Below are 17619 nucleotides of genomic sequence, written 5' to 3'. Positions count from 1 at the left end.
CCAGAGTTTAGGCGCCAAATAGGAAAAGGATCTGCCACCCACAGTTGATTTTGATATTCTAGGTATTATCAAATTGCCTGAGTTTTGAGAACATAGCGGACGTAGATGATTATAATGTAAAAGGAGCTCATTCAAATACTGAGGTGCTAAACCATTCAGGGCTTTATAAGTAATAAGCAATATTTTAAAATCTATACGATGCTTGATAGGGAGCCAGTGCAGTGTTGACAGGACTGGGCTAATATGGTCATACTTCCTGGTTCTAGTAAGAACTCTTGCTGCTGCATTTTGGACTAGCTGTAGTTTGTTTACTAAGCGTGCAGAAAAACCACCCAATAAAGCATTACAATAATCTAACCTTGAGGTCATAAAAGCATGGATTAACATTTCTGCATTTGACATTGAGAGCATAGGCCGTAATTTAGATATATTTTTGAGATGGAAAAATGCAGTTTTACAAACGCTAGAAACGTGGCTTTCTAAGGAAAGATTGCGATCAAATAGCACACCTAGGTTCCTAACTGATGACGAAGAATTGACAGAGCAACCATCAAGTCTTGGACAGTGTTCTAGGTTATTACAAGCGGAGTTTTTAGGTCCTATAATTAACACCTCTGTTTTTTCAGAATTTAGCAGTAAGAAATTACTCGTCATCCAGTTTTTTATATCGACTATGCAATCCATTAGTTTTTAAAATTGGTGTGTTTCACCAGGCTGCAAAGAAATATAGAGCTGAGTATCATCAGCATAACAGTGAAAGCTAACACCATGTTTCCTGATGATATCTCCCAAGGGTAACATATAAAGCGTGAAGAGTAGCGGCCCTAGTACTGAGCCTTGAGGTACTCCATACTGCACTTGTGATCGATAGGATACATCTTCATTCACTGCTACGAACTGATGGCGGTCATATAAGTACGATTTAAACCATGCTAATGCACTTCCACTGATGCCAACAAAGTGTTCAAGTCTATGCAAAAGAATGTTGTGGTCAGTTGTGTCAAACGCAGCACTAAGATCCAATAAAACTAATAGAGAGATACACCCACGATCAGATGATAAGAGCAGATCATTTGTAACTCTAAGGAGAGCAGTCTCAGTACTATGATACGGTCTAAATCCTGACTGGAAATCCTCACATATACCATTTTTCTCTAAGAAGGAATATAATTGTGAGGATACCACCTTTTCTAGTATCTTGGACAGAAAAGGGAAATTCGAGATTGGTCTATAATTAACTAGTTCTTTGGGGTCAAGCTGTGGTTTTTTGATGAGAGGCTTAATAACAGCCAGTTTGAAGGTTTTGGGGACATATCCTAATGACAATGAGGAATTAATAATAGTCAGAAGAGGATCAATGACTTCTGGAAGCACCTCTTTTAGTAGCTTAGATGGTATAGGGTCTAACATACATGTTGTTGGGTTAGATGATTTAACAAGTTTATACAATTCTTCCTCTCCTATAGTAGAGAATTAGTGGAACTGTTCCTCAGGGTTTCTATAGTGCACTGTCTGATGTGATACTGTAGCTGATGGCTGAATGGTTGCAATTTTTTCTCTAATAGTATCGATTTTAGAAGTAAAGTAGTTCATAAAGTCATTACTGCTGTGATGTTGGGAAATGTCAACACTTGTTGAGGCTTTATTTTTCGTTAATTTAGCCACTGTATTGAATAAATACCTGGGGTTATGTTTGTTTTCTTCTAAAAGAGAAGAAAAGTAATCAGATCTAGCAGTTTTTAATGCTTTTCTGTAGGATATGTTACTTTCCCGCCAAGCAATACGAAATACCTCTAGTTTTGTTTTCCTCCAGCTGCGCTCCATTTTTCGGGCTGCTCTCTTTAGGGTGCGAGTATGCTCATTATACCATGGTGTCAAACTTTTTTCCTTAACCTTGCTTAAGCGTAAAGGAGCAACTTTATTTAAAGTGCTAGAATAGAGAGAGTCTATAGTTTCTGTTACATAATCAAGTTCTGAGGTTTTGGATATGCTAAGGAATTTGGTTACATCAGGAAGATAACTTAAAAAGCAGTCTTTTGTGTTAGAAGTGATGGTTCTTCCATACTTGTAACAAGAAGTAGGATTTACAATTTTGGCTATATGAAGTGTGCACAGAACTAAATAATGATCTGAGATATCATCACTTGGCTGAATAATTTCAACACCATCAACATCAATTCCATGTGACAGTATTAAATCTAGAGTATGATTTCGACAATGAGTAGGTCCTGAAACATGTTGTCTAACACCAATAGAGTTCAGAATGTCTATAAATGCTGATCCCAATGCATGTTTTTCATTATCAACATGGATATTAAAATCACCAACTATTAAGACTTTATCTGCAGCCAGAACTAACTCGGATTTAAAATCACCAAACTCTTTAATAAAGTCGGTATGGTGCCCTGGTGGCCTGTATACAGTAGCCAGTACAAACATAACAGGGGATTTATCATTAACATTTTTTTCTCTGGATAATGTTATATGAAGCACCATTACTTCAAACGAGTTATACTTGTAGCCTGCCCTCTGAGAAATCCCGAAAACTTTGTTATAAATTGAAGCAACACCTCCACCTTTGCCCTTTAGACGCGGCTCATGTTTATAACAGTAATCTTGGGGGGTGGACTCATTTAAAATAATGTAATCATCAAGTTTTAGCCAGGTTTCTGTCAAACAGAGTACATCTATATTATGATCAGTGATCATATTATTTACAAAAAGTGTTTTCGTAGAAAGGGATCTGATATTCAATAAGCCAAGCTTTATCATTTGTTTATCCATATTGCTTCTGTTTTTTATTCGTTGAACCTCAATTAAATTGTTAATCTTAACTTGGTTTGGACGTTTTTTGTTTTTTCTAGTTCAGGGAACAGACACAGTCTCTATAGTGTGATATCTAGGTGAAAGAGTCTCTATGTGCCGAGAATTAACTGACCTCTGTGACGGGAGGCAGCTAGCAGACGATCGGTTTAGCCAGTCTGTCTGCTTCCTGACCTGGGCCCCAGTTAGTCAAGTATAAACACTAAGACTATTTGCCATATTTCTAGAGAGAAGAGTGGCGCCACCCCAGGAGGGATGAAGACCATCTCTTTTAAACAGGTCAGGTCTGCCCCAAAAGCTCGTCCAATTGTCTATGAAACCTATGTTATTCTGTGGGCACCACTTAGACATCCAGCCATTGAGTGATGACAATCTGCTATGCATCTCATCACCACGGTAAGCAGGGAGGGGACCAGAGCATATTACAGTGTCTGACATCGTGCTTGCAAGTTCACACACCTCTTTAATGTTATTTTTAGTGATCTCCGACTGGCGAAGTCGAACATCATTAGCGCTGGCATGAATAACAATCTTACTGTATTTACATTTAGCATTAGCCAGCACTTTTAAATTTGCCAAGATGTCAGGCGCTCTGGCTCCCGGTAAACATTTGACTATGGTGGCTGGTGTCTCTATATTCCCGTTCCGAACAATAGAATCACCAATAACTAGAGCACTTTCATCAGGTTTCTCAGTGGGTGCATCACTGAGTGGGGAGAACCTGTTTAATGTTTTGATCGGAACAGAAGAGCGGTGTTTTGACCCACGACTACGCTGCCTCACCGTCACCCAGTTGCCCTGCTGCAAGGGCTCAGTTTCCGGAACCGAACAATGTACAGGAATCCCTGAGCTAGACGCATCCAAAGCCATATCTAGAGCCCTAACATTCTTACTGTCCTCAATTAAAGTTTGGATGCGTGTCTCTAATTCTGAAATCTTCTCTGTCAGCCTAACTATTTCCCTGCATTTATCAAATGTGAATCCCTCATCAGCGACAGAGATAGATAAACTGTACATGTGGCAAGAGGTGCAAGTAACAATGACGGGAGAAGCCATTACTCACCGTGCTTGATGAAAATTCTTACTGCGGTTGTTTGATGAACTTGTGAAAAACTGGAGCGAGAGAAGAAAAGAATACAGCGATAGGTTCGAATGAAAACGCTAATGATCAACACCAATTTGAAAAACTAATGGAATGCATAGTCGATATAAAAAACTGGATGACGAGTAATTTCTTACTGCTAAATTCTGAAAAAACAGAGGTGTTAATTATAGGACCTAAAAACTCTGCTTTTAATAACGTACTCGGTTACTAAACGTAACCTCGGTTCTCTCTAGAAGAGCAAACGAGTACTGCGTCTTAGCTAAGACGCTATGGGAAAAGTTTCTTTTCACGAAATACTGAAGCAAAAAATTATCCTTAATTTTGTATTTTTGTAAAGCGCATTTGCAGCAGTACACAGCCATAGGCGAGATGGCTCGTTCGCTCATTGGCTTGTTCTGCGGCAACTGCACAGCCTATCAAGCGCAGGCTGATGCAACATCAGACCAATAAGGGCTTCTTGCCACTTCCCGCCGAAACGGGTGTGGCCCAACCTATAAAAGGAGCTCGAAAAGGCTGACTCACCTGATTTATTTCATCGCCGAAGCGAACCAGAGTGAATCGTGCGCACGGCAGAGAACGCAGTACTCTTTCGCTGTTCTAGAGAGAACCGAGGTTACGTTTAGTAACCGAGTACGTTCTCTTACGAGAGCTCTCTCGTACTGCGTCTTAGCTAAGACGCTACGGGAACCCAATGTAAAACGCCATGCGCGCAGGGATCACACACCAATAAACCTGAAGCAACGCCCAGGATTTACAGTGCACAGTCACCTGAGGGACTCACAGAGAGTCCAGGACAGAAAGGGGGGAAAGCCCTCCGTCCCCTATCCAGCAGCATCCGTAGATGCGGCAATATGACATCACACAGCCGAGGCAAGGCCTGACCAATGTGGCAATGCGGGTCTTACGCAATACTGCCTATATAACAGTCGGCAGCGCATAGCGCTCATGAACTCAGAATTCCCCTCAGGGCCCTGATTCGACTATACCGACAGCAGCCTTGCTTGCAAGGCGGGAACCTCCAGGTTGTAAAACCTGATAAATGTAGACGGTGAGGCCCAACCTGCCGCCATACATATATCCTGCAAGGAGATCCCAGTAGACCACGCCCACGACGAGGCGATGCCCCTTGTGGAGTGTGCTCTGACGCCCAATGGACACTGAAGGCCCCTGGAAGCGTAAGCTAACGCTATGGCGTCAACTATCCATCTGGATAGAGTCTGTCTCGAAACAGCCATTCCCTTGGAACGTCCACCGAATGAGACAAACAGCTGCTCCGTCTGCCGAAAGGCAGCAGAGCGAGACACATAAGCTCTTAAAACCCTGACAGGACAAAGAAGATTCGAGTCTCTATCCTCTCCTGACACCGGCAGGGCAGACAGGGCAATAACCTGAGCCCGAAACGGCGTGTTGAGGGATTTCGGGCACATAACCGTGCCTAGGTTTGAGTATGACCCTTGAGTCATTAGGCCCAAACTCCAAGCACGACTGGCTCCCCGAGAGTGCGTGCAAATCACCCACACGCTTCACCGAAGCGAGAGCCAACAAGAATACTGTCTTGAATGACAGATGCTGTAGGCTAACCGATTGGATAGGCTCAAAAGGGGGACCCTTCATGGCCTCCAAAACCGCCGCGAGGTCCCACATAGGGACTGACGGAGGTCTGGGAGGATTCAGCCTCCTAGCTCCTCTGAGGAACCGGATGACCAAATCATTCCTTCCTATTGACTGACCGAGTGCTGTTTCAGAAAACGCTGCGATGGCCGCCACATAAACTTTGAGCGTGGACGGGGCTCTGCCCTTATCCAACAGCTCCTGTAGGAAGGAGAGAACCTCCGTCACCTCACAACTAAGGGGTGAATAACCTCGAGCTGTGCACCAGCTGGAGAACACCGACCACTTCGAGGCAAACAGACATCGTGTCGACGGAGCCCTAGCCTGAGTGATGGTATTTAGCACTCCCACTGCGAGATCAGCGGGTACCGTTGAGCGCCCACACATGGAGGGACCACAACCCCGGTTGAGGGTGCCAAATCGAGCCCCTGGCCTGCGAGAGGAGGTCCCTCCTCAACGGTACTGGCCACCGGGCGACATCTGCTAACTGCATCAAATCTGGGAACCATGGTTGGTTCTTCCAAAGAGGTGCTACAAGCAGCATTGAACATTTCGTTTCTCTCACCTGTTCTATCACCTGCGGAAGGAGGGAGACGGGAGGGAAAGCATAAAGCGGGCAGCACGGCCATTCCCGTGACAGCACGCTTTCGTTCTTGGAAAAGAACAATTAGTGAATCATCTAGTGATGCTTTTAGTTTTCTTTATTTTTTCTTCTTTTTTTCTGCTTAAACAAGGGCTTAGTCTAGAGAAAATGTCTGGGAGAGTGATTCTCTGACAGGTTTAAAAATGCTATATTTTTAGCAATACATTTCAATGCAAGTTTTAATAAAAAAACTCTTATTAAAAGAGAAAGGTGGGGTTGAACTCATTGCTATAGATTAGATATCTTTTTATGAGCACGCTCTTTAAAATTGCCCAAAGTTGGTTAGTAGGGAAGCGTAGCAGACAGACAGTTGGAAAGAAAAAATATATAAGTATTTTCAAAGCACACTTAGACATTAATAACTTAATCATGAATATGCATTACAGTACATTCACCCAATCATCTTGAATATGGCTGTTAGAATAATTAAACCGGGGATGTTTGTGTCTAGAAAGTCAGGGTCACTTTTACCACATCTGTATAATCTGCTACACAGGGACACGTGCTTCCCACAGCTATTCATTAGTAACTTTTTTTTTTTTTGGTCTCATCTGCCAGTTTATTAACTAAAAGGAAATGTGGTGAACTATATTCAAGTATCATAGGAACTACAGCCTGAATATGTTTACATGCTTCTGCCCTTCTTGTATCTATATCTCCACCAATTGTCCTCCAGGGTGATGGTATTTTGCTTCATATTTGTATTCCACTCATGTTTGCTTCGCTCTGGGTATAAGAAGTGAAGGTAACAGTTGATCTGGGAGCTTCTACACAGAATCCAACATGTTCCTATCAGTTCTCTTTGACATGTAAACAGGGATTAAATAAATAACTTTAATGGAGTCTGATTATGTTGGAGTCATATATACACTCACTGGCCACTTTATTAGGTACACCTTTGCTTGTACCGGGTTGGACCCCCTTTTGTCTTCAGAACTGCCTTAATTCTTCATGGCATAGATTCAACAAGGTGACGGAAAAATGCCTCAGAGATTTTGGTCCATATTGACATGATAGCATCACACAGTTGCTGCAGATTTGTTGGCTGCACATCCATGAGGCAAATCTCCCATTCCACCACATCCCAAAGCTTCTCTTTTGGATTGAGATCTGATGACTGTGGAGAAGAAACAAGTCTGAGAAGATTTGAGCTTTGTGATATGGTGCATTATCTTGCTGGAAGTAACAATCAGAAGATCAAGTTCAAGTTCAAGTTGAGCTTTATTGTCATTCGGCTACATGTGTGGACATACAGTGGAACGAAATGTCGTGCCTCACAGGACCACGGTGCTAAATAAATACAGACATACAACAATGAAGTAAATCAGTATAAACTGGTATACGTAAAATCTGGTATACACAACTAACCTACTGACAGATTCTGACTATAAATATGCTACATATACTATACTATACTATAGTTTTACAAAGATTAATATACTATAGTTTTACACAGATTAAACTACAAAAGAGCTATAAAGACCCATAGGTATCATTTTACAATAAGACCTCATTTTTTTAACCATTGACATTCACAATGAGCAATAGCTACATTTGCTACAGAAGTTATTAATCTTTGTTAAAAAATACAAGTCTTGGTTCATGTTAAATAATACAGTTGCAACTTAAAATTTTAACAACGTGTTATTAAATATTGGAATACCTAAGATTGATGAATGTTTAGAAGAAGAATTTTTCATTGGCAGTTTAAGTTAACTAATGAATTAGCTAATATTAACTACTGAAGACCTCATGTAAAGTTTAAATTAACAATAAAGAATCAAAACACTTTCAAACAATATCTAGGGCAAATTGTAGTCCAGATTAAAATGAAAAAAAAAAGTTTGACATTAAATACCCTATTAAGTCTAAATATTTAAGTATTTGGCACTGTGATGAACATCATAGCGAATACACAAATCTGAATGGCTATTTAAAATGATTTAAATATGTTTTAGAAAGTAGTGCAGCTGCTTTTATGGGGTTTCCAGGGTAAAGGCTTCCTGATAATGTTCGTGGTTCAGAAACACTCTCTCTGTTTAAATCTAGATTAAAAACACATCTGTTTCGCCAAGCATTCAAATAATGTATTTCTTAAATTGTGACTGCAGATGTATCTGATCAATTGCGCATTCTTATTCTTTAGCTTGGGTTAAACTAATCAATTTAACTTTATTGGAACAGCAGCTATGCTAATGCTAGGCTGCATTTTCTGTAGTTTAGCGCCATCTGCTGTCAGAGTGAATGTTCTTTCATTCAGCTCGTCTCTCATGTGTACCCCCATGTGCTTGTTTAAATCAGAGCAAACACTCTTTCAAGCAGCATACAGAAATGTTGTGCATTTTGACCAGTTGAATTCTTAAAATGCATTCCAAATTTGGAATAATTTGTAATATCTAAGTATTAAGAAGTGCCCACGATAACAATATCATGCATATTCATTACCATGATATATTGCATTACCGAATACCGGCTCATATCTAATGAGCATTTAAACACACATATTAGTGTGTCTTTTGTGGGATTATTTACACACAGCATTGTGTTTGAAAAGTGTCCAGTGTGCATAGAGGAGAATTGCACAAAAATGGGTGGGGTCCTTCATGATACTGTTTGCTTTGCTGGAGCATTGTGTAAGGAAAATATCCAGGATGGAGGGGAGAGGGGCACCGATGATCTTTGCAGCTGTATTCAATGTCCGCTAGAGGGTCTTGCGGTCTTCTGCACTACAGCTCCCATACAAGACAGTGATTCAGCTGGTCAGTATGCTCTCCTTGATTCCTCTGTAGAATGTGGAGGGAGACTTGCTTTTTTCAGCCAGCGGAGAAAGTGTAGGTGCTGTTGTGCCATCTTGGAGAGTGATATGGTGTTGGTGGTCCAGGTGAGATCCTCTGTGATGTGCACCCCCAAGAATTTAGTGCTGCTGACTCTCTCCACAGTCCAGCTGTTGATGGTCAATGGGGGGTGGTCAACAGAGTTTCTTCTAAAGTCCATCACAACCTTGTCTTCTCCACATTGAGGGACAGGTTGTTAGTTACACACCATTCAGCCAGCTGTGCCACTTCATTTCTGTAGTGTGTTTCATCACTGTTGCTGATGAGACCTACCACAGTTATGTCATCTCAAACTTAAAGATGTGGTTGGAGCTGAATTTGGCAGTGCAGTTCTGGGTCAGCAGCAGGAAGAGTAGTGGGCTGAGCACACAGCCTTGTGGGGCACCTGTGCTCAATGTGGTAGTGCTCGAGGTGTTGTGGCCAACATGGACTGTAATTAAGGATTTTATGTATATAAAATCTAAAATGTCAAAGTTTCTTAAATATATAAAATTGCATAATTAACATCAGTCATTCAAGCTTTTATAATCAGATATTATTTAATAATATAAATTTAGTAATTAGAGGTAAACTTGATAACCATGTTTGAAAGGATATTAGTATTTTTAACTGAACATTTTAACTGAACTGGTGTTGGCTTTTTTGCCATTCAGTGTTTTTGTAAAAAAAAAAAGGAAAAAAAGAACAAAAATACTGATAAGATGATAATGATACGAATTCTAATAAGAAGAACTATAAAACACACAATGGATTACTAAGGATTAATGACCTGCTGGATTAATGAATATTAATCATGTTTTGTGCATTCGCTCAAACTGATTTGCTGAAATCAAAACAGGGACGAAATAGGTGAGCACCAGCCAATGAGATTGCCGTTTGCGCATTAACTCCACCCACTATCAGGAAACTCGGCTGTTCTTAAAAGTTGAAGATTTTCAAAGGAAAGCCGTTATTTTGACAGGAAAATACAACAAAAAATATTGTTTAAATGTAGTGCGTCAATTTACTCTCTCTCTCTCTCTGTCTCTGTTTGTGTATGTGAGAGAAAGCGACGGCAATTAGTGCGCCTTCACTCTAGAGTTCACGGTACACTAAAAACAGGTGCGCTGCGCATCCATTGAGAATGAACTGAGAAATATCACAGATCGCTAGACAGAGAGTGAAACTCTGAAGCGCTCAGTAAGAGATTGTTTGCGAGTGAAAATATATCTGAGCTAAACTCATACTTAGCCTCCAACTCACACACTGGTGAGTAAAATCTGAGAATTATTAGCCATTAGCTAATATTAGACATAATTTAGTCGCCAGAAAGAAGATTTAGTCGCATATACGAGTGATTTACTTGCAATGTAGAGGGGTTGAGGTGTGTCATTCTGCACTTCAAACTGTGAATAAAAGTGGTTGAGCGCATCCGGGAGAGATGTGCCATTATCAAAGACCTTGTGGAAGGTGATGGTCAATGTAGTCAGTGATGGTCTGAATGGCTTGCCACAGGCTAAGTGTGTCTCTGCTGTCTGTGACTGCTGATTTTTTGAGCATATGAACATTTGCATTTTTGATGCCACAGGACAGACTGGCTCTTGCTGTTTTAAGGGCTGCTTTATCTCCTGATCTGAATCCTTCATCTCTAGTCTTTAGCAACCCACAAACCTCTGCTGTCACCCACGGCTTTTGGTTTGCACATGTGGTGATGGTCTTGGTGACTGTCACATCATCAACGCACTTTCTGATATAAGCAGTCACAGTTTCAGTGTACTCTTGCAGGTCTATGTGGTGGTTGTTGTAGGTGGCTACCTCTTTAAACATGTTCCAGTCTGTGCACTGAAAGCAGTCCTGTAATGCTGAGGTAGCATCATCTGACTAAACTGTGATGAGTATTTGAACCAGTTTCGTGAGTTTCAGAAGTGTTCTGTATGCTGGAATTAGCATAACAGAGATGTGATCCGAGTACCTTAGGTGGGGGCGGGGTACAGCCTTGTATGCATTCTTTTCTGTTGTGAAAGCAAAGTCCAGTGTGTTTTTTCCCTTTGTTGCAAAATTCACATGTTGGTAGACCTTTGGCAAAACTGTCTTTAAGTTTGTGTAGTTGAAGTCTATTATGAAAAAGCCGTATGGGTTTTTAGTTTGTTGTTCGCTTATGGCGCTGTACAGCTCACGATGCACTTCCTTCGCATTAGCAAACAGGGGGGTGTAGACTGCGACAATAACAATGGCCGTGAACCCCTGCGGCAGATAGAGTGATCGACACTTCACAGACATGAACTCCACCAGCGATGAACAGTGTTGTGTCACTGTACACTGGGTACACTGGGTACAAAGATGGGTACAGTGTAGTCATAAAGGGATGGACATGGTCAGCAACAATTCTGTAGTAGGCTGTGGCATTTAAAAGATGCTCAATTAGTACTAAGGGGCCCAAAGTGTGCCAAAAAAAAAAACACCACCACCAGCAGCCTAAATCATTGAGACAAGGCAGGACAAATTTTAACCCTATCATCTGAATGTTGCAGCAGATATTGAGACTCATCAGACCAGGCAACATTTGCCAATCTTTCATTGTCCAATTTTGGTGAGCCTGTGAGAATTGTAGCCTCAGTTTCCTGTTCTTAGTTGAGAGGAGGAGCTCCCGGTGTGGTCTTCTGCTGCTGTAGCTTATCTTCAGGGTTCGACATGTTGTGCATTCAGAGATGGTATTCTGCATACATATTCTGCATTTGAGTTACTGTTGCCTTTCTAACCAGTCTGCCCATTCTCCTCTGACCTCTGACATCAACAAGGCATTTTCATCCACACAACTGGCGCTCACTGGATATTTTCTCTTTTTCAGACCATTCTCTGTAAACCCTAGAGATTGTTGTCTGTGAAAATCCCAGTAGATCAGCAGTTTTGAAAAATTCAGACCAGCCTGTCTGGCACAAACAACCATTCCACGTCCAAAGTCACTTAAATCCCCTTTCTTCCCAATTGTGATGCTGTATGAACATCAGCAAGTCGTCTTCATCACATCTAGACGTCTTAATGCATTGAGCTGCTGCTGTGTGATTGGCTGATTAGCAATTTGTGTTACCAAACAATTAAGGAGGTGTACCTGATAAAGTGGCTATATATATTTGAATTATGTAAGTCATACTTTTTTGTCCTTTCCTTTTATTAATAAAAATCTATTAAATATTTATTTTATCTGTTTAGTTTTATTGCATTATTTGAAAGGCTACGTTCAAATTATTCAGTTGTTAAGTGATGACATAAGAAGAGCTGTTTCCCGGTCCAAGCCTCAACTCGCTTCACTTGAAAATACTACCTCAGCAGCTGTTTCTGAGCACTGTTTATTCATAATAATCATTTAAGATAAACTCTTTCAAACTTACAGTGTACACTACAGTCTCCATGCTCACAGCATCCCAAACACAAATAATTTGCATATATTTTTTTTATATTTATATTTTCATTGTCTGGCTATCTGGGACTACGGTATGGACCTAAATATATTGGAAATATATCACTGGGTCAGTTAGAATTTTTTGAAGCATCGAAAATACATTTTGGTCCAAAAATAGCAAAAACTATGACTTTATTCACCTTTGTCTTCTCTTCCGGGTCTGTTGTGAGTGCGTTCACTGCAGTTCAATGACATCCGGTTCGCGAGCGAATCACTTGATGTAACTGGATCTTTTTGAACCAGTTCACCAAATCGAACTGAATCATTTGAAACAGTTCACATCCACAAATGACTTTTAATGTGGCTGGTTCTAACACCTCTGAGTTAAAACAAACCAATATCCCGGAGTAATTCATTTACTCAAACAGTACACTATCGCTTTAAGATTATAACTTTTTCACTAGTATTCTATCAAATTGTGAGTTTATATTAGCACCTTTTGTTGTTTTCTCGTGGCAGTGACACATGACGTCAGACTTAAGGTGGGTTAAGGTGTAATTATACATGTAATTACAGAAATTAATTTAAGTTGTTATAACATGCAGTTTTTTAATATAAGTACAATGTAAAAACATGTACACAATAAGTACATTGTATCAAATTATTAATTAAATGTAAGTACATAGTAGTTAAGGCCACCTAATATATAAAGCGGGACTAAAGAAAGATATTCTAACTGTGTATAACTAACCCTCACATTGACAATGTTGTTATGGCAGTATACAATGAGACATTATAAAGGCAATCTAGTGTGAAGAGCAGATTGTGTGACAGTACCTCCATGAGCCAGTCGAGCAGCATGGCTCTCATTTTGGGCCGCAATGACGGGTGTCTGTCTAAACTGCTCTTGCTGTGTTTTTACTTTATCTCTTTACTCAGCATTTTCCTCCAAACGTCCTCTGAGCTGCCCCAACATCCCCAAAACAGAACAGAACACAAACAAAGGCTTCAGACAATGTATCAGTAAAAAACAGATACAGAAAAATATATGACTGTAATCATCCTGAAGTTCAGTAGCACAGAAACTAAGGGGATTATTGCCGGTTAAAGTTAATACCGCTAGTAGATTGATCATCTTATGCACAGAAGCTATCGTCATCAGTGTGTTGTGGCGGCTCCAGAAGTAACTTACACATGGGAATGGTGTAACATACGCCCTTCATAGCAAATATTATTTTTAACATGTTGCTTTTAGACATAATGCTGTAAGCTGATTATTGAAATACTGTGATGATTTGTTTAGCACAAACAATCTTTTTCTCCGAAATAAATTACTTAAGGACATCTTCAGCTGAGCCATGTGCCATTTGGAATTATAAACATAAAAAATATGTAGTTTATAAAAAAATATTTTTGTTTATGTTGCCATGTCAACTAACTTAAACTTAGGGCTAGGGATGCAACCGAAATTGCTGATATATATATATATATATATATATATATATATATATATATATATATATATATATGGAATATACAGCAGCTTTCATTGGCCATGGTCTGACCATGAAGCCGTTTGACTGACATGTCAAAACAAGCACAACCACAGTTTGTTTCATTCATCATCACGTTTTGGATGATGGTGTGAAAGGTGTGGAAATGCCCCCACAATAACCGACTGTAAAACTCTTGGACATACTTTAAAAATTCTGTGCCGCAAACTTTAAATATTTCACATACTTTTTAAATTCCAGCGTTTAGTTGTTCCTGATCAGCTCTTGTTGTCACAGTTTAAACCTATGGCTTTCTTTTTTTGTGAGGGGGTTTGGCGCCCCGGCATCTTTGTTTCCAGACAGAACTTTAAAGAACGCGACACACACGTCTCACTGAAATCCTGAAGAATTCAACCAATCCGATGACGACTTCGACACTCCTGAAGTGTTTCCACTTTTGTGTCCCATATGCATCAGACGTTTAGCAAACGGTCCGTGGGCGTGAAGTCTGAGGCTGAGACTATTAAAAATATGGCAAAATTAGGGTGTTTAGGTTGTCCTTTTGTCTTCCATTTTTATGTCCTACTAATTTTCTAAAGAATTTTATCAAGCATTTCTATATTATATTAATTTAGTCATGCAGATGCTTTTATCCAAAGCGACTTACAAATGAGGACAACAGAAGCAATCAAAATCAACAAAAGAGCAATGATATGCAAGTGCAATAAAAAGTCTCAGTTAGCTTAATGCAGTACACGTAGCAAAGTTTTTTTTTTTAATATAACACATATAGGATAGAATAGGAACAGAATAAAGCAAGCTAGTGTTAAAGGCCTTTTTGTATAATAAAAAAAGCAGATAAAATACAAAAATAATAGAGAAGCTAGTGTTAGTTTTTTTTTTTTTGAGTGTGAGTCAAAAAGGGACACGTTTTTTTATAGAATAAGAATAGAATTAGAATAGAGTGCTAGAGTTAAAAGGTCACATAAAGATGGAAGTGCTGTGTTTTTAGCCTATTATATTAATCTCAAATACTTAAAAACTCCTTGTGTGTCACACTACTAGAGGTGGCACAAAACTTTGTATAATGCTCGGCAATTTTGAAAATCAGATGTTCCTCTGAGCATAGCAGCATGTGCCCTCTGTGCGTAAGATGCTATGTAATGCTACTTCTGCCTCTCTGCAAGTTTGCAGTTGTTAATTGATGAATTTCACACAATGTGGTCACAATGTAATTTCACTACAGGAACACACCTGAGTGTTGGGAGTGGAGATGGCTGTGCATCTGGAGCTTGATCAGACGAGTCCGACACAACTTCATTCACGCTGCTCAGATCAGTCTGCCTCCTTACATTCTGAACAGACAATACATTTACATAAATAAGATGAAACCATGTACTATACATTACACAAATGCATTATGTATACATAACGTCAATGATTCTACCTACAGACTACCTACAATGTCTCAACAAGTACGTAACTGTAATTTGCACTTAAATAAATCTGAATGTCATTGCATTAGATACAAAAGTTGTGTCTGAAAAATAAGCACTTGTCAAGCAAAATGTTTGTCAAATCTGAAATTATACAATAGACAAAATGAAGAGTGTAACTGTAGGTTGTTATGATGATCTACATCTGTTAGAACCAATGTAATACATCCACTAAAAATCGACGAAACACCATGCTCAGAAAAGTTCAGTTATTTATGAGAAAGGTTCCTGTTGCATTTTGTCTGCAGATGACACTTGCTTATTGTTTTGTAAATAATGCAATGGCATTCTGACATTTTTAACTGTGACTTACATTTTCAAATACTTTTTGATGCCACTGTACATGCATTTTATTTATATGAAATATCTGAGAGTGGTTAAACTTTTTTATTGATTTTCTCCTCTAGTATATTAGAAGACAATAACGATCCTAAGAGTCAAGAGAAATCTTGATTATTGTGATGGGAGTGCCCTTTCCCTGGGTCCTCCACTGATAACCTTCTGTTCCCACTGAGTTGTAAACCACTCAGGTTTGGGACCTGAGTTATTGCAAATTCCAATTGTTAGTTCCTGTCTCCCTCTCGAGGGATGTTTGTCTTGGTCTGAGGTATTTAAACGATTGCAGCAAAAGGATCAGGGCCTTCTGTAGCCAGATTGAGTCCATAGCATGAAGTGTGTGTGGGGGTTGAGGGGGGCACTATTAAAAACTACTACTAAACAGAAACACTATTTAAAAGAATGATAAGAATGGGCAACCTATTAAATAGTATTAGTCATAACCTGCTACTGTTTAGACTGGCGAGTTTGTGATCGTGGGGCACACATAGAAGAACGGCCATCGTGGGGTACCCTGAGCGACATAGATTCCTAATGAAAGAGTAAAAATAAAGTAAAGAATTAAATTTGAATAATCAAAGGTAAGAAGAATAACAATTGTAATTGGAGACAGGCAAACAACCAATTTGCCTTTCAACCTAAATTCGAGGTCATACTAAAATGGAGTCAGATTAAATAATAAAATGGAGTCAGATTTGAGTTTAACCTATAATGAATATCTCTACGCACTGAAAGTCCGAACACGCTGGAAACCTTCACCCAGCACCAGATACCTTCCTTGGGCCGAGTGCGTGGACTTTACAATTACTTATAAAGCCCTGAATGGTTTAGCACCTCAGTATTTGAATGAGCTCTTGTTACATTATAATCCTCTACGTCCGCTACGTTCTCAAAACTCAATTTGATAATACCTCGAATATTAAAATCAACTTTGGGCGGCAGATCCTTTTCCTATTTGGTGCCTAAACTCTGGAATAACCTACCTAAAATTGTTCTGGAGGCAGAAACACTCTTGCAGTTTAAATCTAGATGAAAGACCCATCTCTTTAACCTGGCTTACACATAACATACTAATATGCTTTTATTATCCAAATCCGTTAAAAGATTTTTAGGCTGCATTAATTAGGTAAACCGGAACCGGGAACACTTCCCATAACACCCTATGCACTTGCTACATCATTAGAAGAATGGCATCTACGCTAATATTTGTCTGTTTCTCTCTTATTCCGAGGTCACCGTAGCCACCAGATCCAGTCTGTATCCAGATCAGAGGGTCACTGCAGTCACCCGGATCTAGTACGTATCCAGACCAGATGGTGGATCAGCACCTAGAAAGAACCTCTACATCCCTGAAAGACAGCGGAGACCAGGACAACTAGAGCCCCAGATACAGATCCCCTGTAAAGACCTTGTCTCAGAGGACCACCAGGACAAGACCACAGGAAACAGATGATTCTTCTGCACAATCTGACTTTGCTGCAGCCTGGAATTGAACTACTGGTTTCGTCTGGTCAGAGGAGAACTGGCCCCCCAACTGAGCCTGGTTTCTCCCAAGGTTTTTTTCTCCATTCTGTCACCGATGGAGTTTCGGTTCCTTGCCGCTGTCGCCTTTGGCTTGCTTAGTTGGGGTCACTTCATCTACAGCGATATCGTTGACTTGATTGCAAATGATTGCACAGATACCATTTAAACTGAACTGAGATGATGACATCACTGAATTCAAACACACAGCATATCCACAACATGGCGGCAACAATACTACAGCGAGTTATGACTTCTTTCTTTGCGTGAACATTTGGGTGGCATTATAAATATTCCCACATTGTCACATAGACATGTTGGGGGCGTGTTTAAATTAGGTGTTTTAGGAGGGCGTGGACAAGTCTTAAAGGGGTCATA

The 17619-nt window shown here is 39.9% G+C and overlaps 1 protein-coding gene across 1 annotated transcript in view; it reads right to left on the bottom strand.

The window, feature by feature from the left end:
- LOC132144806 (G1/S-specific cyclin-E2-like) overlaps window positions 1–13342 on the bottom strand; it is a 30304-nt gene extending 16962 nt beyond the window's left edge. Inside the window, exon 1 of the transcript XR_009434412.1 lies at window positions 13233–13342. The gene's annotated coding sequence lies outside the window, so the exon portion shown is untranslated. The remainder of the gene's footprint in view (window positions 1–13232) is intronic.
- Between the last annotated feature and the right edge of the window lie 4277 nt (window positions 13343–17619).

The sequence above is a fragment of the Carassius carassius genome, chromosome 8 (genome assembly GCF_963082965.1).
Source record: "Carassius carassius chromosome 8, fCarCar2.1, whole genome shotgun sequence".
NCBI classification, from domain to species: Eukaryota; Metazoa; Chordata; class Actinopteri; order Cypriniformes; family Cyprinidae; genus Carassius; species Carassius carassius.
This window is presented reverse-complemented; position numbering and strand designations above follow the sequence as displayed.